At 43.9% G+C, this 13,540-nt stretch overlaps 1 long non-coding RNA gene and 1 pseudogene across 5 annotated transcripts in view; one reads left to right on the top strand and one right to left on the bottom strand.

The window, feature by feature from the left end:
- The window catches only part of LOC135049792 (uncharacterized), a 113,860-nt gene that overhangs the window by 90,499 nt on the left and 9,821 nt on the right, over nucleotides 1–13,540 (top strand). For all 5 annotated transcript variants that reach the window (XR_010241475.1, XR_010241476.1, XR_010241474.1 and 2 more), the window contains exon 6: nucleotides 4,344–5,107. This is a non-coding gene — a long non-coding RNA (uncharacterized LOC135049792). The remainder of the gene's footprint in view (nucleotides 1–4,343; nucleotides 5,108–13,540) is intronic.
- On the bottom strand, nucleotides 11,504–11,622 carry LOC135051805 (5S ribosomal RNA; annotated as a pseudogene).

Raw genomic sequence — 13,540 nt, 5'->3', positions numbered from 1 at the left:
GGAGGATAAGGGCTTCCATTATCATGTGAAGATGAACCCCTAGTCATGAACAGAGGCCAGAGCCTTAGCCGTTCCTTGCCACTCCGTGTCGTAAATGGCATATTGGCAAGTTGACGTTTCTACTCAAATGATTTAAATTTATTTTTTGGGGTCATTTTACTGAACTTTGGCTTTTTAAATTTTACTTGCCCTCTACAATGACATTGGGCATCGGCCTTGGCAGATGACGTTGATGGCATGTCATCGTCTATGTCATGACTAGTGGCATCAGCTTCAGCACTAGGAGGAAGTGGTTCTTAATCTTTCCCTGTTTAATCCTCCAAATTTTTGTTCTCCATTATTTTTCTGGAGATATATAACAATATGAGGCACAGGAGAGCATACCCCTAAACCACACACACACGGCAAAGCCTGTAAAAAATATTTGGAAAATAACCCTTTTATTTAGAGTTATTATAATAATATGCAGCACAGGAGAGCGTACCCCTACACCACACAGGTAAAACCCTGTAAAACTTATTTGGATTAAATATTATTAACCCCTTTATTTGGAGTGAATAATATACAGCAAAGGAAAGCACCATTGGATTTATACGGCAGTACCACTGGACTTATACGGCAGTACCAATGGACTTATACGGCAGTACCACTTGACTTATACGGCAGTACCACTGGTCTTATGTGGCTGTACCACTGGACTTATACGGCTGTACCGCTGCACTTATAAGGCAGTAACGCTGGACTTATATGGCTGTACTGCTGGACTTATACGGCAGTATCACTGGACTTATATGGCATTACCACTGGACTTATATGGCATTACCACTGGACTTATATGGCATTACCACTGGACTTATACGGCAGTACCACTGCACTTATACAGCTATACCACTAGACTTACACGGCTGTACTGCTGGACATATACGGCAGTACCGATGCACTTATACGGCTGTACCTCTGGACTTATACGGCTGTACCGCTGGACTTATACGGCAGTACCGCTGGACTTATACGGCAGTACCGCTGCACTTATGCGGCAGTACCGCTGGACTTATACGGCTGTACCGCTGGATTTATATGGCTGTACTGCTGGACTTATATGGCAGTACTACTGGACTTATACGGCAGGACCACTGGACTTATACGGCAGCACCACTGAACTGGACTTATACGGCAGCAATACTGGACTGAACGTATACGGCGGCACCACTGGATTGGACTTATACAGCAGCACCACTGGACTTATGGCAGCACAGGACACCACCACTGGACTGATGCAGCACAACACACCACCACTGGACTGATGCAGCACAAGACAGCACCACTGGACTGGACTTATACAGCAGCACCACTGGACTTATGGCAGCACAGGACACCACCACTGGACTGATGCAGCGCAAGACAGCACCACTAGGCTGGACTTATACAGCAGCACCATTGGACTTATGGCAGCACAGGACACCACCACTGTGACTGAACTGATGCAGCACAAGACACCACCACTGGACTGATGCAGCACAACACAGCACCACTGGAATGATAAAAAAAGAGCAGGTCGCCACCCCACACACCACGCCACTTTCCCGCACAGACACGTGCTCTTGCTACACTCGCCAGGACTGGAGTGAAGATGGCGTGAGGCGTAAAATATACAAGGTCCGGATCTCGCGAGAATTCGACACCAGGATGATGATGTTTTGCCTCGTTCTGGGAACAGAGTCTGGCAGGAAAACCCGAGCCGGACTCAGTTTCTGACTCAGTTCGGGGGTATTTGGTGGGGTTTGGATTTCAAAAATCCGAACCCGCTCATCCCTACTGGAAATATAATTAAGCTTTTCTGTTTTTTAAAAATCCATCATATCCTCCACAGAATCAAGATCACCCAGTGCTGCAATCACAATATACTGTATTTATCAGAACATACATTATAATTTTTCATCAGGAATAATGCAAATATTTATACTAATTTAACCTGATTGACAATATCTACCAGAGCATATAACACTAGCAGACATAGGATATCAATGATTGTTTTGCTTGTAAAAAAGCTGTCTTTGCTTTCTACGTTGAACGCACAGAATAACCTTTAATGATTAATAAATCACCATGAACTTGAATATGTCAACTCGCAATTTTCGACTCATCAACCACACATAAGATTTCCTCCTGAATCAATATGTTGTGCCAATGATGTGGAAAACACACAAAAACCTCAAATCCTTGTGCGGCAGAGTTACAAAGTCACTCCACATTTGGTTTATAAGTTAATTAAAAGCTAATTTGCGCTATCACTTAAAAGTTCACTACCCCATCCTCATGTTTGCAGTATCATGTATTGGTTATCTTTCTAAGGACTAATCTCAAAACTGTCCTTGTAATCTTGAAACTTAGTTTATATACCTTATATAACAGGGAAGCAATAAGATGTATCTCATATGTAACTATGTGGGTCATTCCGACCTGTTCGCATGCTGCAACTTTTTGCAGCCGTGTGAAAGGGTCAGAACTGTGCCTGCGTGCGGGCGTCATTGCGCAGGAACGTTGTTGCCCGGCGATGGCTATCGCCAGGCAGCAACGAGGGAACCGAAGAAAGCATTCGCAGCAGCGAACGCAAGAAGATTGACAGGACGAAGGTGGACCTGGGCGGCAACTCACCGTTTCTGAGGAGTGTCCGGAAAAATGCAAGCGTGGTCGGCTGTTGAAGAGGAGGGTTCCTGACGTCAGGTCAATGCCGGATCATCGCAGCGGGTGAGTAACTCCAGAGTTTTGCAGGGACTGCACAAACTCTCTGCGCAACCAATTGCAGCCCTGCACAGCCCTAACCCCCTCCCCTGTAGGCGGCGATTACCTGGTCACAGCATGCTAAAAAAAACTGAATGCGACCAGGTCGGAATGACCCCCACTGAACAGTTGTGGGAAGGTAAAACCCCAATGGTGAATAAAAAGGTAAACATAAAAATATTTGCAATTTGTGAAATTTATTCATAACCACTTCTTAAAATCTCTCGCCATTGGTGCACAAATGTCTCAAAGACAGAAGCCTGGAATTACCAGAATGTTACCAATTCATTACATCACTAGAAGCGACTTCCTCAAGGGAAATGTGTGAATTCATAGTTGCTTAGAGCGTTTAATTGTATCATTAAATTATTCTTTTATTCCTTGTGTTTATGTTTCATATAGTTGTATTTATTCACATTTGTCTGTAGTGGCGGGGGGCACCAGTAGCAGTGAAGGCACAGGAAGCACATCTACCCGTCAGACTGAGATTCTGTGGTATGAGTGACCAGTTCATATAGACATGTCATAGGAATATCAGGTCTTTGATAAGCATATGCACAGAAATACCACAACTGACTAATTTGTTGGTTGTGTTACTTTTCTGTATGTCTGGGTCATTCCAGGTCACTGTAATTGTGGTGGCAGAAATGTTCCAGCCCGCTTTTAGTCAACTACAAAAGCAGGGCATATTGGCATTCCAGTTGTACAAGAAATAACCTAATTTGCCTTTAGAAAAGAACATTTTTTGTGGAGAAAAAAAAAAGCAAATTTACAATATTGTTCATTTACACCATGTCATAACAGCCGTTGAAGCAACAGATGCAGCACAACTGAAAGAAAAAATGAATCAATCCTTTGTAAACTCAAACATTACTATTACATCAGTGTACAGACAAACGTATATCTTTTCTTATCCATTGCTTGGTCACCAAATCTCCTGGGAGTTCCCATAATAAGGCAATAAAGAATATGGTAAAGAAAAGCTGGGAGGCAAGGTGAACCAGTTTTAATTAGGTAAGTGCAGGGCCGGACTGCCTATCTGGCACTTCTGACATATGGGCAGGTGGGCTGGTCTGGTGCTTCAGAGAGCCGGGAAGGCCGCGCGCAGCCTCTGGCTCTCTGGTTCAGTCGCCCCCATGGTCTCCATGGAAATGGGGGCGTGCCGCAAGTCCACGCCACCGAACTTGCGTTGCGCCCCAGCATGTGTCGCCATGGTAATGAGGGCATGCTACGAGTCCACACCCCTGTGACTCGCGGCACGCCATCGTTCATCGTGATGGCACACCCCCCTGTGACGTGCGCCCACTCCCCCCGTGATGAGCACACGCGCGTCCACGAGTGCCTGGGCAGAAATGGAGCCCCAGTCCGTCACTGGGTAAGTGTATAATGTACTGTATTAACACTACATATTAGTCTAGTTGTTCACATTGTATACAGTATATCATGATTTTTGCTCTAGTTACAGTAAGTCTTATATGTACTGTATTAATGTAAATAAAGCGATACTGCAACAATACTTTATGTATGTTCTAATAAACATTTTTTTTATAACTCTATTACAGCATTAAGTGGTGGTGACGGAAACAAAGACACTAAGTAAATACAACCCTCTTGTAGACGATTAGAATTGGACTATTTGTCTACTGGCATAGACTCCTCCAAACTATCCTGGCTTACCTCGCAAAAAGAGTTGAATTCAAGACTCAGACTTCTATTTGCAGCTCATTCTCAATACGCACTGGCTGACGGGCTAGAAAGCTACCTTGCGCATGGAGCCAAGGATGGACACTCTATATTGCAGTAGTGGAAGTTGTTGGTGAAAAAGGTGAAGTCCACAGGAGGACCCCAGATATCGCTGGGGTGTTTGCCTCTTTTTTATCAGACCCTTTATACTTCCAAATTGTCATGCAGCATAGAGGATTCCCTATTCCCCTTCCAACCTTGCCTCCTGAGGCTAAGAAACTGTTCCCAATTACATTGGGGGAAGTAGATGTGGGACTTTGCTCCTTCCCTGGAAAACAGGCCCTAGGTTCGGATGGTGTACCTTTTGAGCTGTACAACAAACATGCTCACTTTTATTTGCCCTGTCTGTTGGAACTGTATAAACAACTTTTTCGAAATGCCATTCTCCCACAGTCTATGTTGGAGGCTCTTATTGTTGGTTTGCATAAACCAGAGGATCCGAAAAAATTCCTGAATCCTATCACTCTATTTCCTCACCATGGATGTTAAAAATTTGACCAAAATACCAGCAACTGGGCTCAATCAGGTGATATTGTTTATTATTCATCCGGATCAGACCGGGTTAATGCTGGGTAAATGCCAGGTAAATTAACTATTAACCTCATATGTTTGTTCACCCGTTTTCAGGTCACTCAGTCATCCTCAGTATTTGCTTTCCTTGACGCCACTAAGTAGTTCGACTCTGTCAAGTGGCCCTTTCTGTGGGAGACTATGAAATGTTGTATACATATAGGCCATGTGTTCATTAAATGGGTTCAGCTTTTGTACTCTGCTCCGGTAGCTTGTGTGTCGATGAATGGGTTTATATCCTCTCCTTTTCTCCTATTATGAGGTATTAGGCAAGGCTGTCCCCTATTCCAGGCAATGTTTGCTATAGCCATGTCTGTTATGATCCCATTGTGACATTTTGGTGGTTTGAAATGGGTTCTAGGATAGATAAAGTGGCGCTTTACGCAAACGATATGTTGCTTTTCTTTAATGATTACCACACTTCTATGCCCATAGCTTTTGATCTCACTAATTGCTTTGGTGGCTTCTCTGGCTTGTCCATAAACGGGGATAAATTGTGTATTCTCCCTCTAAGGGGCCCATGCCTGATCACTCCTTCAGTTCCTCACCCACTGCAATGGGTGGATAATTTCAAATACCAAAGAGTTTATTTCCCTAAATGTCACATCCCAACTGGATTACATGAAAGCCCAGGGCAGAGTTTTGTGTAAACTTCCCCTTTCCTTTACGGGTCATGTTCATTTAACAAAAATAGTTATACTCCCTAAAGTTTTGTATGTTTTACATAACTCTCCAGTTTTTTTCCTATCTACGATCTTCCGGCAGATAGATCAGGGGCAAACGCAGGATTTAGGGAGGGGGGTTTCCGTGGGTGTGTATGTATATGTCCATGCATGTGTAATATATATATATATATATATATATATACAAATAGAGAATTCAGCACTCACCATAGCAAGCTCACTTGTCCTCACAACATCAATAAATAAATGATGGGGGTTTAGTTAGTGAATTGACCAATGCACGGAAGCCTGCATACCGCTCCACGGTACCCCACCTACATGCAGGTCCTACACTATCACAAAGCCTTAAGAATTAAAACCTGGCAACTGTATCACATAATATAACTGCAAATATGCCCACTAAGTTTAATGTATGCCTGCCACATATCTAGTGGCTTTTAAAGGCATACTAGTCACCTGACACAGCCGGTAAACTACTAAGGAGCAGCTGACACAGGTTTAGAACAATTGAGATTACACAGGGGTGCATGAAAAGGCCTGTGACCATGGTTAATAAGAGTTAACCAAAGCTTGCTATGGTGAGTGCTGAATTCTCTATTTGTATGTATTTGGGTAGGTGGCCATGGGCTGCATGCACCCCACCCTATGAGTGGTGAGTGCAGACACAGCACCCCGCTTCTGGGGTGGCGAGTGCTGTGGTTTTCTATATTTGTTTGTATATATATATATATATATATATATATATAAGTTGTAACACTGTAAGGGTGCAAGGTGCCGTTTCCTGGGGTATATGGCAGCACGCCGCAGCTGAGGAACAACACAAGTCCAGTTTCTGGTACAACTGGCCCCAGCCAGTTTTATTGTACAGAAAATAAAACAAACACCAAAAGAAAATACCTTGCCTGTCCGGCACTAACTAAACACAAGATGTTCCTAACTGTCACTAAAACAAAAAAACACAGAGTTCTCCAGCAAACACTGTATAGCTTACTTGTATCAGGAAGCGTGTTTCTCTCACAGAGATCCTGTAGTCTTCCCAGGCAGTCTACACACCCTAATCAGGCCAGCAGCTCTATAACACTCGTTACACAGCTGAAAGCCTGATTAGCCTTCTGTGAGGCCAAAGACCCGAACTGGGCCCAATGTCTGGAACTTGCCCCATCTCTCTTTCACGGCCCTTACCCAGCTTTTCCAACAAACTGAAAAGGTTCTAACAAAACAAAACATATTCCTAGAAGTTTTCATTTTTCTAATACATGTAAGACAAGAACCTGGGACAAACATACTTGCCCTCAAACACTATCCCAGTGTTCTTGTCACATATCCCCCTCCCTTGTTTCGACCTAAGGGCCAGAACACTTGTAGCCCCCAAACAGAAGATGCGGGACAATGCATCTGCGTTGGCCAATTGTGTACCCGGTCTATGTTCGACAGTAAACTTAAAATCCTGCAATGCTAGAAACCATCTAGTTACACGAGCATTCTTGCCTCTATTTACATACATCCATTTTAAAGGGGCATGATCCGTCACTAGTCTGAATTGTCTACCCAAGAGGTAATATCTCAAGGTATCTAGTGCCCACTTAATGGCCAAAGCCTCCTTTTCCACAATGGCATACCTTTTTCATGCTCATTGAGTTTCCTACTCAAATAAATTATAGGGTGTTCGTCCCCATCTCTGGTTTGGGACAGCACAGCGCCTATCCCTACCTCTGAGGCATCTGTCTGTACCACAAATTCTTTTGAAAAATCTGGTGTTATCAATACCGGTTGTGAACACAAAGCCACTTTTAACGCTTGGAACGCTTTTTCTGCATCAGGGTTCCATTTCACCATATTTGACTGCTTCCCTTTGGTAAGGTCTGACAACGGCACCGCTGTGGTCGCAAAATTGGGAATAAACCATCTATAGTACCCAGTTATTCCCAAAAAAGCCCTTACCTGTTTTTTATTCACTGGACGAGGCCAGTTTTGAATAGCATCAATTTTATTCAATTGGGGCCTAATTAGACCTCTGCCTATGGTGAAGCCCAAGTATTTGACCTCCTCCATTGCGAGGCAGCACTTCTTTGGGTTAGCAGTTAATCCTGCCTCTCTGATTGAGTCCAGTCCTGCTTGTACTTTAACCAAATGGGACCCCCAGTCTGTACTGTGAATTACCACATCATCCAAATAGGCAGCTGCATATTTTCTATGGGGCCTCAAAATTTTATCCATCGCCCGTTGAAAGGTTGCTGGAGCCCCATGCAACCCAAAGGGTAACATCTTATACTGGTACAGCCCCTCCGGAACCGAAAAGGCTGTTTTTTCTTTTGCGCTATCAGATAAAGGTATTTGCCAGTAACCTTTGGTCAGGTCCAACGTGGTGAGAAACCTGGCTGTTCCCAGCCTTTCTATAAGCTCATCCACACGGGGCATGGGGTACGCGTCAAACTTGGACACCTCATTTAACTTACGAAAGTCATTACAGAAGCGTATGCTACCGTCGGGCTTCGGGATGAGAACTATGGGACTGGACCACTCACTGTTAGATTCCTCTATGACTCCAAGTTCTAACATGGTTTTAACTTCTTTAGTAACAGCTTCTCGCTGAGCTTCAGGAATCCTATATGGCTTTAAATGAACCCTGACCCCTGGTTCTGTGACAATGTCATGTTTTATTATGGTCGTTCGGCCAGGCAGCTCTGAAAATATCTCCCTATTTTGGATGAGAAATTCTTTAACCTGATTGTTCTGGTCAGCTGATAATGTCTCTGACACCTTTACTGCGGGAAGCAACCGAGATGAAGACACCGAAGGGCAAGGCTCCGCTGACAGAGACAACCTATCTTTCCAGGGTTTGATTAAGTTAACATGGTAGATTGGTTCGGGTTTTCTCTTTCCCGGCTGGTATACTTTGTAATTAACCTCATTCACTTTTTCCCTAATCTCAAATGGACCCTGCCATTTAGCTAGGTATGTGCTTTCCACAGTGGGTACCAAAACAAGAACTCTATCTCCAGGAGCAAATTCCCGTATCTTGGCACTCCGGTTATATACCCGCTGTTGAGCACTTTGGGCCTGTTCCATGTGCTCTCTGACAATAGGTACCACGGCTGCAATCCTATCCTGCATTTGTGATACATGTTCAATAACGCTTCTATAAGGAGTGGGCTGTCCTTCCCACATCTCTTTGGCAATGTTCAACAGCCCTCTGGGGTGTCTACCATACAACAAATCAAATGGAGAATACCCCGTAGAGGACTGAGGAAGTTCTCTGATGGCCATTAACAAGAAGGGCAACAAACAATCCCAGTTTCCCCATCTCTCTCAACAACCTTTTTTAACATACTTTTTAATGTTTTATTAAACCTTTCCACCAACCCGTCTGTTTGGGGATGGTAGATGGACGTCCTGAGGTGAGTGACCTTAAATAATTTGCACAATTCCTTCATGATCCTTGACATAAATGGAGTACCTTGGTCAGTCAAAATTTATTTTGGTATTCCCACTCTACTAAAAACCTGCACCAGCTCCCTAGCTATTGCCTTGGTTGTGATAGTGCGTAAAGGGACAGCCTCAGGATATCGAGTGGCATAGTCCATAATTACCAGGATATACTGATGGTCCTGAGCAGACTTTAACAAGGGCCCCATGAGATCCATGGCTATTCTGTCAAACGGGACCTCTATAATAGGCATGGGAACTAGTGGGCTCCTGAAATGGGTCTAGGGGCATGATACTGGCATTCAGGACAGGAAGAACAATATTCAGACACTTCTTTATAAACCCCTGGCCAAAAGAACCTTTGTAAAACTCTTTCAGTGGTTTTTTCTGCCCCTAAATGTCCTGCGGTAACGTGACTATGAGCTAAATCTAAAACCGTTCTTCGATAAGGCTGGGGAACTACCAGCTGTTCCACCACATCCTCACCCCTTTTGACAATGTGGTACAAGAGCTCATTACAGATGGCCATGTGGGGATACGTAACCCTGTCACCCGGTACCACAGGTTCCCCATTAACAACCTTAACATTCTCCCTAGCCTTTATTAAGGTAGGATCCTTTAACTGTTCAGACGCAAACAGATCCTTCTTTACCTCCAGGTCAGGCACGCTTTCAGTTCTAACTACTATGTCTCTGTTCCCAGCAAGAGGGTCCTCACTGGACTCCCCATCTGTCACTTCCCCAGCCAAACTAGCAAAAGGCAAAGGGTCAGAAAGTTCCGAAGACACACGTACATCCATAAAATCACCGGTATTATCAACTGGCTCTTTACTTCTCACATCTGTTGATAACCGTGATTCCCACAGTTTCCAAAAATGAGGAAAATCCCTCCCTATTATGGCCTCATGCACCAAGGTGGGGACCAGTCCTACTTTAACAATTGCTGACCCACAACAAGTTTCTATATTCACTTCAGCAGTGACATAATGTTGGGTATCCCCATGTATGCAAGTTACCCCAATAGGTATTTGCTGGACCTTTAAGGGGTTCACTAACCCAGCTTTCACGAGGGTAACTAAACTTCCTGAATCTAGCAAGGCCTCTACCCGGTTACCCTCTAAGAACACATCACACATTTGTTTTTCCAGCTCAGGTGAAGGTACCACAGTACAGACTAACCTAGCAAAGAAAGACATTCTGCGACATTCAAAGGCAGCATCACATTGCATGGGTTCTTGCGTGACTGGGCAATTGGCAATAACATGACCTGGCATACCACACCTAAAACATTTAACCACACGATTATCAACCCGTTTGGGCAGCATAGACCGTTCTAGCCCCATTGGCCTGTCTCCAGGGCCAGTGTTTACAGTCTCTCCAGCCTTGCGTTCTCTTATCCGCCCAGCAACATTTTCCCAAGGAACAGTCCAGTTCCTCCATGTCGACAGATTTTTCAGGCAGCTTTGTAGCTGCTTTCACCCAGGACATATATCAAAACCTCAGGGGTGAGTCTCAGCAACTTCACACTGGGCTGTATCTGCATAAACCACCGTTTTCTGCAGGCCTCATAAAGCTGCTGCTTTCACTTATGCGCAGTACGGACTGCTCGCATTCTCCACCAAGTTGTAACACTGTAAGGGTAAATGTATTTGGATAAATACCGCACCGGTGTAAAGACAATATGGTAAGATAAATCAAATCAGCCAAAATTAATAGTTATAGGAAACGCTGCGTTTTCAGTTATGATTTGGCGGTGCACCCAGAGTCAATGGGGCTGCTAACGAAAACAGTGAAGAGAAAAGAGAGACTCTTTTGTGGGTGCACTCTTTACTATTAAATGATAATGTAGATATTACATGAATCAAATACGGAGAAATCTAAGTATAAAATATAACTTTTATTAGCATCATGGAATAAAAGGATGTATAGTCGTCAAATAAGGTAACAATCCAATGTATAATGAAATTTGAATAACAAAAATTATATTGATCCTCAGTAACACAAACTGATAATATAAAGTGAATAAATGTTCAATTAGTAACAAGTCAATGCTAAAATTAGCATAATCGGTCCCGATTGCATAAATCTAGTAAGAATGCCATGAAAATAATAAATCAAATGTAACGCCTCCAGATGATACTGGGGCTGCCGAAACTGGTAGGCCCTATAACCGTACAAGATCAAATTATAATAAAATGATAATTTACACGCTATTTGAGCAGGGGATAGAGCAGATAAGAAAAAGATAGCAGTGTGAATCTGCTGTCAGCGTTAGACTCAGAGTGTAACGGACCAATGTGAGCTCTACAACACCGGGTATTCCTCAATGGTCACCCACTAGAGTACTGACCCAGCCCGACACTGATTAGCTTCCAAGATCGGACGATTTTGGGCGTTTACAGTGTGGTATGATAGTAGAGGATTGCGAATGATGGCAAGGGCTCTGGAATCACTGATGAGAGTTCACTAAATGTATAGTAGAAAGAGAAAGATGGATCTGCTGCCAATGTTAGACAGGGATAAACCCTGAATCAATGGTGAGAGTCCACGAAAAAGATATAAAGGATGAAAAACAGATAATGGTGCCTGTCAGCTATTCATACCTTACCAAAGGTTACATACTAATAAATGCATATCAATTGTTGAGTAATAACTTAACTAGGATTCTTTATATGAACAGACATAAACAAATGATAGAAAGTGATGAATTCTTCACACGAATGCAAGGAACATAGTATCAGGATTTGAAATGTAACAGCAATGTTGCCAGTGCTCCGTGATTGAGCCCAGAAGGAAAAAGATACTTTATCAATGTTGCTAATTCCAGGTCACAAAGGACCCACTGATCTACTAATATGTATATCTTGTAAATCCTATCGTAATCAAAGATGTCTCATGGGCTCCCATGAGTGAATGGTTGTAGAGTATACAATGTGATTGCTAGCTTTGCATTTAATAACACCGTATTCACTCGTGAAGTAATGTATGAGGAGATGGTTAATTATGTATTAATACAAGAATCTTAAAACTAACATGTGAAAATATAAGAAAGAAAGAAGGAGGGTTTAGGGTGTGGGTATTGATTGGCACTGCCCAAATATACCCAGCGAAAATAGAGCGCGTTGTCACTGGGGGGAAAAATGATTAAATTACATCAATTAAATTGGATGAAATAAATTGCACAGCCGTGGTTGAATTAACAAGTGATAAGATAAAATTACACTGCCAAGGTTAAATCGGCAAATGGTACGATATTACCCGCAAGGTAGTCGAAGGGAAAGGGTCCAAGATGAAGATGATGGTCCTGATATGAGATGAGGTGTAGATTTCTCATATAATGTAGTCACATTCCAGGACATGAGGCACGTATACCGGACAGACTCGTTGAAATCGGGTCGTAATCTGGAGACAGTCTTGATGATGGAATGACGTAACTCGGCGGGGCTGGTGCGGACACTGGGCAGCGAGGCGGCGGCTGATTGTGGTGGATGTACGGCATTCAACGACAAAGGGGATCAACGATGAGCACACGGAAGCTGGTACGGACACTGGGCAGCGAGGCGGCGGCTGATTGTAGTGGATGTACGGCATTCAACGGCAAAGGGGACCAATGATGAGCAACGGAAGACGCATTTCACCCGTGACACGGGCTTGATCACTTCCTGTGTAATTTAATCATTTTTTTCCCCAGTGACAACGCGCTCTATTTTCGCTGGGTATATTTGGGCAGTGCCAATCAATACCCCCACCCTAAACCCTCCTTCTTTCTTTCTTATATTTTCACATGTTAGTTTCTCTATCGTCCTAAGTGGATGCTGGGGTTCCTGAAAGGACCATGGGGAATAGCGGCTCCGCAGGAGACAGGGCACAAAAGTAAAGCTTTTACAGGTCAGGTGGTGTGTACTGGCTCCTCCCCCTATGACCCTCCTCCAGACTCCAGTTAGATTTTTGTGCCCGGCCGAGAAGGGTGCAATTCTAGGTGGCTCTCATAAAGAGCTGCTTAGAGAGTTTAGCTTAGGTTTTTTATTTTACAGTGATTCCTGCTGGCAACAGGATCACTGCAACGAGGGACAGAGGGGAGAAGAAGTGAACTCACCTGCGTGCAGGATGGATTGGCTTCTTGGCTACTGGACATGAAGCTCCAGAGGGACGATCACAGGTACAGCCTGGATGGTCACCGGAGCCACGCCGCCGGCCCCCTCACAGATGCTGAAGCAAGAAGAGGTCCAGAATCGGCGGCTGAAGACTCCTGCAGTCTTCTTAAGGTAGTGCACAGCACTGCAGCTGTGCGCCATTTTCCTCTCAGCACACTTCACACGGCAGTCACTGAGGGTGCAG

This window comes from Pseudophryne corroboree, chromosome 2 (assembly GCF_028390025.1).
Source record: "Pseudophryne corroboree isolate aPseCor3 chromosome 2, aPseCor3.hap2, whole genome shotgun sequence".
Lineage (NCBI taxonomy): Eukaryota > Metazoa > Chordata > Amphibia > Anura > Myobatrachidae > Pseudophryne > Pseudophryne corroboree.
This window is presented reverse-complemented; position numbering and strand designations above follow the sequence as displayed.